The 12,287-nt window shown below is 50.8% G+C and overlaps 1 pseudogene across 1 annotated transcript in view; it reads right to left on the reverse strand.

Annotated features, from left to right (window-relative positions):
- The window catches only part of LOC311188281 (HLA class I histocompatibility antigen, alpha chain G-like), a 678,711-nt pseudogene extending 666,499 nt beyond the window's left edge, over positions 1-12,212 (reverse strand). Inside the window, exon 1 of the transcript in view lies at positions 12,149-12,212. The product of the transcript in view is annotated as an HLA class I histocompatibility antigen, alpha chain G-like (transcript). The remainder of the gene's footprint in view (positions 1-12,148) is intronic.
- Positions 12,213-12,287: the final 75 nt, after the last annotated feature.

The following is a 12,287-nucleotide window of genomic DNA, read 5'->3' on the forward strand; positions in this document are numbered from 1 at the left end:
CTGCAGGTGCAGCCTGTGAGCACACGTGTGAGGACCTATGTAGGGTCAGAGACACGTGAAAGAGACAGAGATGTGGGTGAGAGACCCAGGGGAGCCTGACAATGGCAGCTGTTATCTTGATGTGGATTTGACATTGCTCTTGTCCTTCCAGACTTGCCTGGCCCCTCCTGCCCCTGTCCCATGGGTCACCAGTAGGTGCCATAGATTGTGGCAGGCTTTTGGGCCTCAGTGGTTCTGCTTGGAGCCAAGCCTGTTTGGCTGGACATTTACCCATGAGGGGACAGGTAGCTTTGGGTGCTTAATTGGGAATTATTTATCTATGTTCTTTCTCTTCTCTTTCCCTATTGCACACTAATTCTCTATTGCACACACATTGTGTTCAAGTTCTTTTCTAACAAAGATGTTATGCGTTAGATTTTGTCTTTAGGCAGCTGATGCAGATCCCATGTAGAGTGTACAGGTTTGAGGGCCCCTGGGAACCTCTCATTCAGACCGCTAACAGGACCAGACTTCATCCTCATGTGCCAGAGTTCCTTTCCCTCCACGCCCTTCAACGGGTCATTCTCACAGGTGTGAGGTGGTAACTCATTGTGGTTTTAATTGGCATTTTCCTGACAGCACATGATGATAAACATGTATCCATGTACCTGTTGGCCACATGTGTGTCTTCTTTAGAAAAGTACCTATTTAGCTTCTCTGCCCCTGTTTTGATTGGGTTGTTTCCTTGTTTTGGAGTTCTTTGTAGATCTTGGATAGTAACTCCTTGTTGGATTGATGATGTGCAAATATTTTCTCTGACTCTATATTGTCTTTTCATTTTAATGATAGTTTGCTTCACTATGTAGAAGCTTTTTAGTCCCATGTGATTCCATTGGGTTTTTGGTTTTTTTTTTGCTTTTGTTTCATTGGGGCACAGAAGACATTATGGGCAGTGAAAATACTCTGATGGACACAGGTCATTGTACATTTGTCCAACAACACCCACAGAACGGACAACACCAGAGTGAACCCAAAGGGAAACCATGAGTTTGGCGACTGTGACGTGCGGGTCCATCACTGGTAACACACGTGCCAGTCTGGTCTTAACACGTGATTTGGTCGTGATGTGTGAGGAGTGTTATAAATTGAGTAATGTAGTGTAATTTACTTTTGAAAGCATATTTCATGCACATACAAGAACATTTAAATAACACTCAAGGACACACATAGGTAAGTCACCCCCCCCAACACCCAGTCAGCTAGGACATCTGCTCAAAGCCAGTTAGTGATTTATCATTTCTCTTCTTTAAAAAAAAAAAAAATATATATATATATATATATATATGTATATATATATCTCCAAGCTTCTGTCTGGACAACAATGCTTGTTTTCCTGTCAGTACAGGAGTTCAGGACACAGAGTGGGGGAAACATTTGCAAATCATGAATCTGATCAAGGACTGTATCTAGAATTTACAAAATAACGCTTAAAACTCAATGAGCAGAGAGAAATAACACAATTTTAAAAGGGACAAAAACAGTGTTGTAAATGAGTGGTGCCTCATTTGAAAAATGGACAAAAGACTTTAACAGACATGTCACCAAGAAGAGACACAGACGACAAGGAAGAACATAAACAGATGCTCAGCATCACAGGGCACTAGGGAAAGACAAAGGGAACAACAGTGACACCATCACACCTGGTAGGGGCTGAAAAATGCAAACCCTGCACAGGTGCTGCCCAGGATGTGGACAACAGGAGCCTCAACACTGCCCGCAGGAATGCTAAAGGGTGCGGTCACTGTCAAAGATCTTTGACAGTTTCTTTGAAAACCCAAAAACCTGACATACAGCCCAGCGATCACTGCCCCAGCTAGTTACCCAAATATTTTGAAAACACATTTGGGGGCCTCCCTGGAGGCACAAGTGGTTAAGACGCAACCTATGAAGCTGTGTGCAGTTGGGGAGGTGACACACATGGCACAGCAGACCTCTCTTGACTCGTCCACTGCTCCCTCAAGCAGTGTATTTCAGTTAGCTGCCTGTTCTGCCCCCCACTCTGTCTCTGGTGAATCCTCTCAACCCCCTCATCCCTGGCCTGTACCCCAGTTCTTGTATGCATGAATAAATAAATCTTTAAAAAAAATGAAAACTTATATTAAAAAACTCTGCATGCATGTAAATGGTTTTTTCTACTTTATTTTTTATTAAGATTTATTTTTTTATATTCCCCATACAATTGCACCCCCCTCATTTTGACCCCAATCCCTCTTCTCCCCTCCCCCCCATAGTGTGTCTCTGGTTTATAGTTGCTTGTTGATTTTGATTTTTTCTTTATTATAGTTATTCTTTTTCCTAGTCCCTTATTTAGGTTTTCTAGATTCCTGCTATGAGTGAGACCATCTGGTATTTTTCTTTTTCTTTCTGGCTTATTTCGCTGAGCATGATCCCTTCCAGCTCCATCCATGTTGCTGCAAACTGCATGTGTTTACCTTTTTCGATTGCTGAGTAATATTCCATGGTGTATATGTACCACATCTTCTTGATCCAGTCATCTATTTTTGGGCATTTGGGTTGTTTCCATAACTTAACTATTGTAAATAGTGCTGCTATAAACTTAGGGGTGCACGTGCCCTTGAAATGAATGTTTCTGTGTCATTTGGGTCAATGCCTAGGAGTAGAATCATGCATGTAAATGTTTATAGCAGCACACCCGTAAGTGTGAGCTGCCCATAGTGACTTCCTTCCAAAGACAACAGCCTCTAAATAAATGGGAAAAAGAGAAGCTTTTCAGGAAGAAATCTGGGAAAGTGTGCCTTAGCCAGGTGTTGAAGGTTAACACCATCAGTGATGGGTCAGGTGGACATAATGAGCACTGCCGTGGTGAGTGGACAATGTCCCTGCAGCCCTGGAGTCTGCTTCCCCAAACCCACAGTCCCAGTCAAAACAAAAAACCTAAATTGAGGGACAATACTCCTGAGCAGTGCTCCTTGACGGAGGCTAAGAGTAGGAAATTTAGGGTGGAGGGGTCACAAGACCTGAAACTGGAGGTGGGGGTAGAAGTGATTAACATAGTCATTAAATCAATTATGGAAATGAAAATCGCTGTGGGCCAACTGCTATAGCAAGTATCAGATGCTACAGGAAGTATAAGGAGGTGCAGACCAGAGGCGGGATACAGGGATGGAGCCACTGCAGAAACTCGCTGCTCCTGACAAATCAGCCTAGTCACACCATAGAAGTAATTAATTTAACAACAGATGACAATTCCACAAAGGAATGAGCCCTCCCAACTAGAACACGACCTCAGTGCCTTTTCTGCCCCAGGAAGACGCAGCTCTGCTCCCAAGGCTCCGCCTGGGGCCTGCAGGCTTCTCCTCACACACCCGCCCTCTCCAAGGGCAGCTCCTCCTGTCTACTGGTGTCTGCACAAGCATCGTCTTCTTTCCTTGTGTGTGTGTGTGTGTGTGTGTCCCCTCACGCCACTGAGAGGAGGACTCTGGTGAAGCTTTTCTTACAGGTGACCCAAGAACCTCCATCTGTGACCCCAACACCTCTCCCGAACATCACTCCTCACCAGTGTCAATGTTATAAAAACAAGGAAAGTCTGAGGAACTGTCATCCAGGCAAACTGGATGGGATTATGGAGCATCAAATGGACATTAGCAAAAACTGAAATGAAAGTATGGCGTTTAGTTATTATGTCAACATTGCTGCAGTAGTTGTTAAAAAAAAAAACTGTACTCGTGTAGGATGTTAACATGGAAATGGTGTGGGAGAAACAAGACGTGTACTGCCTTTGCAACTTTTCTGTAAATCGAACAGTATTCTTTAAATGTTATTTTTTAAAATACTCTCAATATTTAATAGGTTATGGAAGGAAAAATTTTCTCTTTTTCCATTGGTCCCAGGAATCACCGTCCAGGGACTGGAGAGAGGGGTTCTGAGTAGAAAAGCTGGAAACCTCACACACAGGGCAGGCTCCGGAGTCTCCTCTCCTCTGAGCCCTGCTGCTCTGACTCCTCACAGAGCATTTCACCCCCACGCCGCCGCCCTCCAGGACCCCCAACTCTGCCCACCTCAGCCCCCGCCCCGTCCTGGCTGCTCCACCAGAATCCGGAACAGGCGGCAGCGCCCCCGTGTGGCCACAGGGCTGAGCACAGGAGCCCAGAGCTGCCCTTTCTCCTGCTCAGCCAGGCCCTCCCCAGGCTCCCTGGGCCCCCAGCGGCAGGACAGGGATCTGCTCACAAGGGGGCGCCCAAGTCCAGTGTCAGGTCTGAAGTCCTCAAATTTTCTTGTCCTATGGCCAAAGGACAAAGCAGGTTTCCAGGTCATAACAGCTGATTCCCAGATTATGGGCTGATCTCCCAAATATAGAGTTTCCTTTAGTCTTGGATGGATCCTTGGACTCCAGAGTCTCTGTCATTTGTTTCTGCTTCTGCTTCCAGAGGTGAAATCACTTCCACCTGGGAATTAACATTCAATTCTACCCAGGAGCCCAGGTCCTCACCTAGGAAAAGGACAAGGTTCCAGGAAAACGCCAAGACCCGTGGGCCAACCACCCATCCACGTCTTACAGCAGGGGGGAGCAGGAGTGATCAGAGCCGGGGAGAGACACGAGGAGCTGGTGGTGGTGTGTGGTGGATCATTGGTGAAAGGGCCGCACCTAAGAGAAACAATAACTATAGAAAGATGACCCACGCTGTAAGGAAATAAATATACATATTTAAAAAATTTTCCATCCCTGAATGAGGGGAGGTTGAGGAGAGCCCCCAGGGCATGACTAGGAAGACAGGGAGGCTCCTGGAAATGGAGCAGAGGATGAAAATGGGGACTAGGAAAATGGGGCCCAAAAGGAGTGGTGGGGGCACCAGGGAGGGTGGGGCCAGTTAGGGGCAGCATTGGGGACACTGTGAGGGGAAGGTCTGTGTGGGTGACAGGGCTCTGGCTGGGGCTGGGAGAGTCTCTGTCTCCCCTGGTGGGACTGCAGAGGGGCTGGTGCTGTAACTGACCAGGGAATCACTTAAGTTCTGGGCCTCTCCTGTCCGTGCAGGGCTGGTGTGACTCAAACACACACACTCAGGCTGATGAAGGAGAGAGAGGAGGAGAGGACAGATGGTTAGGAGGAGGCCCCCATTTCCTGAGCCTCAACATCCTCCCCAACTCCCCAATGCTCGGGTGGCAGGGAGATTCCTGGAATCAAGAGGAGGTGATTCAGGGAATCAAGAGGAGAAAGGCCTGTGTTGCTCTGGAGGGCCAGCCCTGGGGGCTGATTCTGGGGCTCCAGGGCCCCACTCCCTGCAGGCGGGTCAGAGTCAGCCCTGCTTACAGCTCCAGGCTGCTGACAGCCCCTCTGTGCCATGACCCTGCAGACACCGCTCTGGGGATAGTATAAAGAAAAAAGAGTAAAACTAAATGGGAATCTAAAAACGGTAGAACTCATTTTTTAAAATCACATATTTTGAAGGACACTTCAGAGGATGTGGAATCCTTGTCTGACAGCTCATTGCAATCAGGACCTTGACCGTCACGTGAGCTACTCTGGCCTCCACTGTTTCTTGTGAGAAAACAGCCACTGATCACTTTATCGCCTGAATATTTTACTGGTTTGTACCAAATCTCTTCCTCCTTTGCACCTAAAACAAAGATCTGGCGTCTCCACAGTCTCTGAGGGGGAGGCGGCAGGAGGGGCCTCCCTCAGAGGCTCCAGCTCTGGGTCCCACGAGGCTGCGATGGGGACGAGATGTTGGCGGATCTGAACGGCCGTGATCAGCGTGGAAGGACCTGCCTCAGAGCTCCTGCATGTGGCTCCTGGAGAAAACCCTCAGGTCCTTGTACTGGGGGCATCCCCTTAGCTGAGGGTCCACCGTGTGCAGGGAGTCACCCCAGAGAGGGACCAGGAGGGGAGCCCGGGCGGGAAGTCTCAGCCCCTGTGAGCCTGACTCTGCACGTCCCTTCTGCTTCATTCTCCTCACAAGGAAGAGCCAGAGAGTCAGACACACTCACAGCGGGGAGTTGTCTCCCCTCATGTTTATCACCGAATTGGTGGAAAATCAAAAATCAACACAGAAGAACTTCTGGACACTCATTATTTCCATTCTGCCCACATGAAAAATAAGCTGCCTCCCACCCAAGGCCCCCAAAAGTCTCTCCCATCACAGAAGCAGCGTAATGTCAGCATCTCATCACGTGACTCAGGACCATGCAGAGGAAGTTCCTTGAGAGCATCTGTGCAGTGAAGCCGTCTGTGCTCAGCTCCTCGTGGGCTGAGGCAGTTTCCTGCCCCACAAGCCCTGGATGTGGGTACAGTGGAGGACAGACACAGGGCAACTTGTAGACCCATTTCTTAATATGGTTCTAAAGCCACTTAATTGAGATATAACTTACGACCATCAAGTCACTAGTTGAGGCTCACCTCTCATGTCCTTCCTGTAAGTAATGAGCAGGGCGACCCCCTCTGTCCTTGCTCACCGGGCACCAGCCAGTCCCCCATGGGCTGTTCCCTCCATGGGACCCTCACCCCATCACTCCTCCCCAGGGCTTTGCTCCCATCCCACCATCTACACTGACCCCCTTAATGGACACAGGAACCTCCACATCCCTCCCTCCCCTGCTGCCCGACCTGCTCCCTGCCTGACCTCCTCTCAGCCCCTCTACAGGTGGGGGTGATACAGTTACAAATGACTAGTCTCTTGGACAGGCATTAACAAGGTTGTCTTTCCCCTATGTCCCTACAGGTTTGTCTTTGATGGGCATTAGCAAGACTAAGAGTTTGTCTTCCCCCCATTTGTTGCAATTTCCCCCTTGTTTGAGAGATTTATCTTTATGACTCATCTCCCAGATGAATGTTCCTGCATTTCCTTTTTTTTTCATTTTATTTTTTTCCTTCTTTTTTTTTTAAAGATTTATTTATTAATGCATACCAGAACTGGGGTACAGGCCAGAGGTACGGGGGAAGGGGTGGTGAGAGGATTCACCAGAGACAGAGCGGGGAGCAGAACAGGCAGACTGATGAAATACGCTGCTGAGGGGAGCAGCGCACGAGACAGGAGAGGTCTGCTGTGCCATGTGGGACCCTCACCCGCCGGCTGGGATCGAACTGGCGCTGCAGAGGCTGCAGACAGCTTCACAGCGCTGTGCTCAACCACCTGCGCCATAAGGGGAGTCCCGGGGTATTTATTTATTTTTAATAATACTCCAAGCCCTCACTGTTCCTTCTCTTCCGTGCTGCCACCTTTCAACCGCAATAGCAACCCTGTGCTGTCTGATTCTGTGTAGAAACGGGATGTCGTAGAGATGACCCACTCCCCACACTGCCTGGTTCCCCTCCCCCTCCCTGGTCATGGCCACTCATGGAGGCAGGACTAGTAAGGGACCTTCTATTACAAAGGAAAAGCACAACAATTAAAAGAAAACTGTGTATATATGTCTCTGGTGAAGCCTCTCACCCTCCTGCGCATCTGGCCTGTACCCCAGTTCTTGTATAAATAAATAAATAAATAAATAAATAAATAAATAAATATATCTTTATAAAAAATACCCCAATATTCCTCTTGCTGCTGGAGATGGGGGCACCCAGAGGAGGAGAACAGAACTGAGCACAAAACAGTCATAATTCCCTTCTGGGGGGAACGTGGTCTGCTTAAACCCAAGAGGGATCAGATCAAAGGTGGTTTGGGAAGGCCAGATCTGTCAGGGATGGAGGTTGGAAGAAGTTCTGGGGGTGGGGGGGCTTTTGGCAACTAGGTAGAGGCATTGTCCTCCCCCTGCTGGGATTCCCTAGTCCCTCTGGTCTGGCAGGAAGGGGGCAGTCTGCAACCCCTGTGGGCAGGTCTGGGGAAGCCAGATGCTTTAGGCAGGGGTTGGAAGGGGCTTGCCCTCCAGGGAGATGACACGCTACCCCCAGCTTCTCTGCCAGGGTAGAGTTTTTTTTTTTTTAAATTATGCATACAAGAGCTAGGGTGCAGGCCAGAGGTGTGGGGTGGGGAGTGAGAGGATTCACCAGAGACAGAGTGGGGAGCAGAACAGGCAGACTGAAATACACTGCTGAGGGGAGCAGCGGGCGAGACAGGAGAGGTCTGCTGCGCCATGTGGGTAACTCCCTGGCCAGGGATCGAACTCGTGCTGCAGTGGCTGCAGATAGCTTCATACTGCGGAGACATAACCCCTTACACCACCAGGGAGGCCCCAGCAGTTTGTAATTCATACTTGATCCATGTCAGCTTCTCCTTGGAGCTGGCAGAGATGATTTTGCGCTTAAGGGTGCACACTCAGGGGCCCAGAAGATAAGCATCAAGGCCTCCTTCTTGCTCTCCTTGGTCTGTTAGGTTGCGTCATGGAGGGCACAGTCCTGGTCTGGCAGTATCTTGACAAAGATTCATGGCCTGGCCCAAATCAGCTACCAGGATTTCTCTGCCCTCCGGGATGATGTTCTTCTTGTCCTCACTTGGGCAGAAGAGCACCACCTTCTTGCGCCTCTTCACTTCCTGTGGTGTTGATGACTTACGCACCTTCATGTCCTTGGACACTTTCCTGACACCTTCAGAGACAGCCACGCCGGAAGCCATGTTTCCCGAGAAAGCAAGGAGAGCCAGGAAAGGCAAGAGCTGCTACGGCTGCTGCCAGAATCCGACTGCATGTGGCCTTTCCAGCCCCTTCTGTTTAGTATCAGATTCTCTATTTTATTTTTTCTTAAGATTTATTTAGATTCTCTATTTTAACAGAGGAGAAGCTGCAGCTCAGTGCAATAGAAGTTAAGACAGGGATGAAGACGACCCAGTCCCGCCTCTGCTGGAGCAGGAAAGTCATCAGGGAGAGACACAGGTCAGTGTGGGGAGGGATCTGGTGGGCAGGGCTGGGCCAGTCTCCCCACCTCCTCACGTTATGCTAGTAGGAGCACAGACAGACACATGCAGGTACCCTTTGCAACAAGAGAAGTTAGGTGGTCTTTTCTTATTAAAGATTTATTTATTTGTGCATATAAGAGCTGGGATACAGGCCAGAGTTGTGGGGGGGGGGGTGAGAGGATTCACCAGAGACAGAGTGAGGAACAGAACAGGCAGATCTACTGAAATACACTGCTGAGGGCAGCAGCGGGTGAATCAGGAGAGGTCTGCTGTGCCATGTGGGTAGCTCCCTGGCAGGGGATCGAACTCATGCTGTAGTGGCTGTGGCGAGCTTCATAGGTTGTATCTTAAACCCTTTCACCACCAGGGAGGCCCCAGAGTTTTACTTTAAAAGTTGGTTGGGGCAAAACCAGAAGACAGACCCTGATTAAAGTGCCCAGAAGATGAGACTAAGGAGCGATTATGGGGTGGGTGAGCTCCCCCATGGACTCCATCTACACTTTTCTTTTGTTAAAGATTTATTCATTTATGCATATAAGAGCTGGGATAAAGGCCAGAGATGCGGGGGGTGAGAGGATTCACCAGAGACAGAGTGGGGAACAGAACAGGCAGATTGACTGGAATACACTGCTGAGGGGAGCAGCGGGCGTGACAGGAGAGGTCTGTCTCGCCATGTGAGATGCACCCTGGCTGGTTGGGGACTGAACTCGCTCTGCAGAGGCAGCAGACCACCCCATAGTGCCGTGCCCAAGTCCATGTGCCACCAGGGAGGACCACCATCTACACTTTTCTAAGGGTCTTCCTACCCCACATATCCAGACTTAGTATTTCTCTCCTTCTCTTCCTATAGGAAGAAAACATTTTGTGAGAGGTCAGGGAGGACGCAGGACCAAGAAGTCCTGAGGAACTGGCCTGTCCTGGTCTTCAGGACAGGATCAGGGAACATGAGGAGAAAGCACTTGTGGGAGCTGGGCCAGCCTCCTCCGTCCTTAGCAGGGACATTTGCTTTTTACCTGCAGCTACTCAAGTGAGGTCCCCATGACCAAAGTCATCAGTTGAAATATTTGTCCTTCATTTTTCATACCAAGGAGTTTCATGAGCTTTACAAAAAAGTGTCAGCAAACCTGGCTCTCAGCTGAGAAAGTGCATGTATGTGAGATCATGCCTCACAGTATCAAGCAGATGTTAGACAAGAAATCTCAGACCTCATATGAGGTCTTCTCTACCTGAGAGCCTCTTCCTCCAAATCACAGCTCCAGTGAGCACAGCCCCAAGGAGAACCAGGACAGCAATGATGTCCACGGTGGGGAAGGAGGACTGAGGAGGTGGCTCTGGAAGGGAAAAGTTGAGACTCTGACTTTCAGGCCTCAGCCCCCATCCTGCTGGAGGGCTCCAGAAGGGCTCCTGATGCCCCTGAGAAGCTCTGTGCCCATGACCCCCTCCTTACCCCATCTCAGGACTCGGGGCTCCAGCAGCCCCTCATGCTGCACACGGCACGTGTATCTCTGCTCCTCTCCAGAAGGCACCACCACAGCCGCCCACTTCTGGAAGGTTCCATCCCCCCCAGGCCGGGTGTCCACCAGCTCCATGTCATGGGTCAGGTCCTCCCCATCTCACTGCCAGGTCAGGATGATGTCCACAGGGTAGAAGCCCAGGGCCCAGCACCTCAGGGTGACCTCATGGTCAGAGGTAGCATAGTGGGTCATGAGTGTCTTTAGGAGTTCTGAAAATTCATACTTTAGGTTACTTTCATAGGCCACTGAAGCAGCCTCATGTGACCATCCTGAGAATGGACAGATAATTGCATTGGGTGGACAGAGTGCAAAACTGGAACACCAGCCTGGCCTTGGATCACTGGGATAGTCTCTTAATCCTTGGAAAGTTCTAGAATCAGGGTGCAGCAGTTCAGGGTAGCAGGCTGCAGGGCTCTGAGGGAGAGACTAGAGACTTCTCGTCTTGACCTGGATAGAGGCCCAAGTGACTCAGGAAAGTTGGAGTCAGGATCCAAGACCTCTGAGAATCAGATGTGAGCAAGAAATACACGGTTCACCAGAACACCGCCAGGATCAGAGAGATCAGTTATTTCAGGACTGTTCCTCACCTGGAGAGAGCGCCTTCCTTAATTGCCCCCAGGAAGGGCTGGCACTCTAGGGGTCACTTTCCAGGATCTGGACACCAAGGAGGACTCCTCACCTTCTGGGGCCATAGGAGGGTGGTATCTGGCCTTGAGCCCACTCTGCTTCCCTGTGCTGGACCCAGCCTTGGCCCTAGGGGAGGCCCGAGGCAACTCTTACTTGCACGCAGTGTCCGGTTCCCTTTCTTCAGTTGTCCTTGGAGCCACTGGCCACACTCGTGTTCCAGGCGGGGAGTGTGGAATTCCGAGCGAGGACCTCCTCCCACTCACCCTCCCAGGTCTGCACCTCCATGCCCGCTGGGGTCCTGGCGCGCAGCTCCTCCATCAGGGTGAGGGGATCAACGCCGTCGTAGGCGAACTGATTGAAGCGGCTTAGGCTACCGTCCAGGCCCACTTCACAGCCATCCCTCACCTGCAAGGTGTGAGGCACCGGCCGCCCCCGCCACGTCAGCCGCACCCACTTAGCACCTCCCATCCCCAGGCAAGCGCAGCTGCTGGGGATTTGTAATAAACTAAAATAGAAACAGGGTAAAAGTTCCAAGGCCTCGGGGGAAGCTCGGACCCAGAGACTGGAGGGAACCCCTGTCCATAGGCGGGGATCACGCACCTGTTCCGCTCTGGTTGTAGTGTATCCGCAGGTTGCTCAGTTGGAGCCTGGACAGGTGTACGTGGCTCTCGACAATCCGCTTTTGGCTCTCCCAACCCCTCTAGCTCCATCCAGGGCACTGTTGCCTCCATTTTCAGACTCGGGTCATTGTTGTGGCACCGCAGGAACTGCGTGTCGTCCACGTAGCCCACGCAGATGAAGCGGGGTTCCCCGGGGCCAGGCCAGGACATCGCGGTGTGCAAATACATTACAGAGTGGGAGCCTGGGGGAGGGGAGGGGCTGAGACCCCAACTCTCCTCTGGGCGCCAGTGTCTGGGTCCGAGGATGAAGGGGCCGGGCAGGGGGAGAGAGCAAGGGGATTCTTGAGAGTAAAAAGGGGTGGCAGGAAAAGGTCAGGGCACAGGAGTGGGTGGAAGGGAGGAGCAGGACACCGAGGTGTGGGGTTTGATGTGGGTTGAGGAGAGGGCGGTCGGGGGACTCTTCCTGGGTCCTGGCCACTGCAGGGTCCTCTCACTCCTTCCAGGCCAAAGCCTGGAAGGACTTTTCTCCTCCGAACTTTTCCCCTCCGAACTTCGCACTCACCTGCCCAGGTCTCAGTCACGACCAGGGCCCCGGACAGCAGCAGGAGGAAGGTTGGGGGCGGCATATTCCGGATCCTCCTGGTCTGGGAAGACTCCAAAACCCAGTGCAGACTTACACCCCGAAAACCTTGACGCTGACT

The sequence above is a fragment of the Talpa europaea genome (genome assembly GCF_964194135.1).
Source record: "Talpa europaea genome assembly, chromosome: 2".
Classification (NCBI taxonomy): Eukaryota; Metazoa; Chordata; class Mammalia; order Eulipotyphla; family Talpidae; genus Talpa; species Talpa europaea.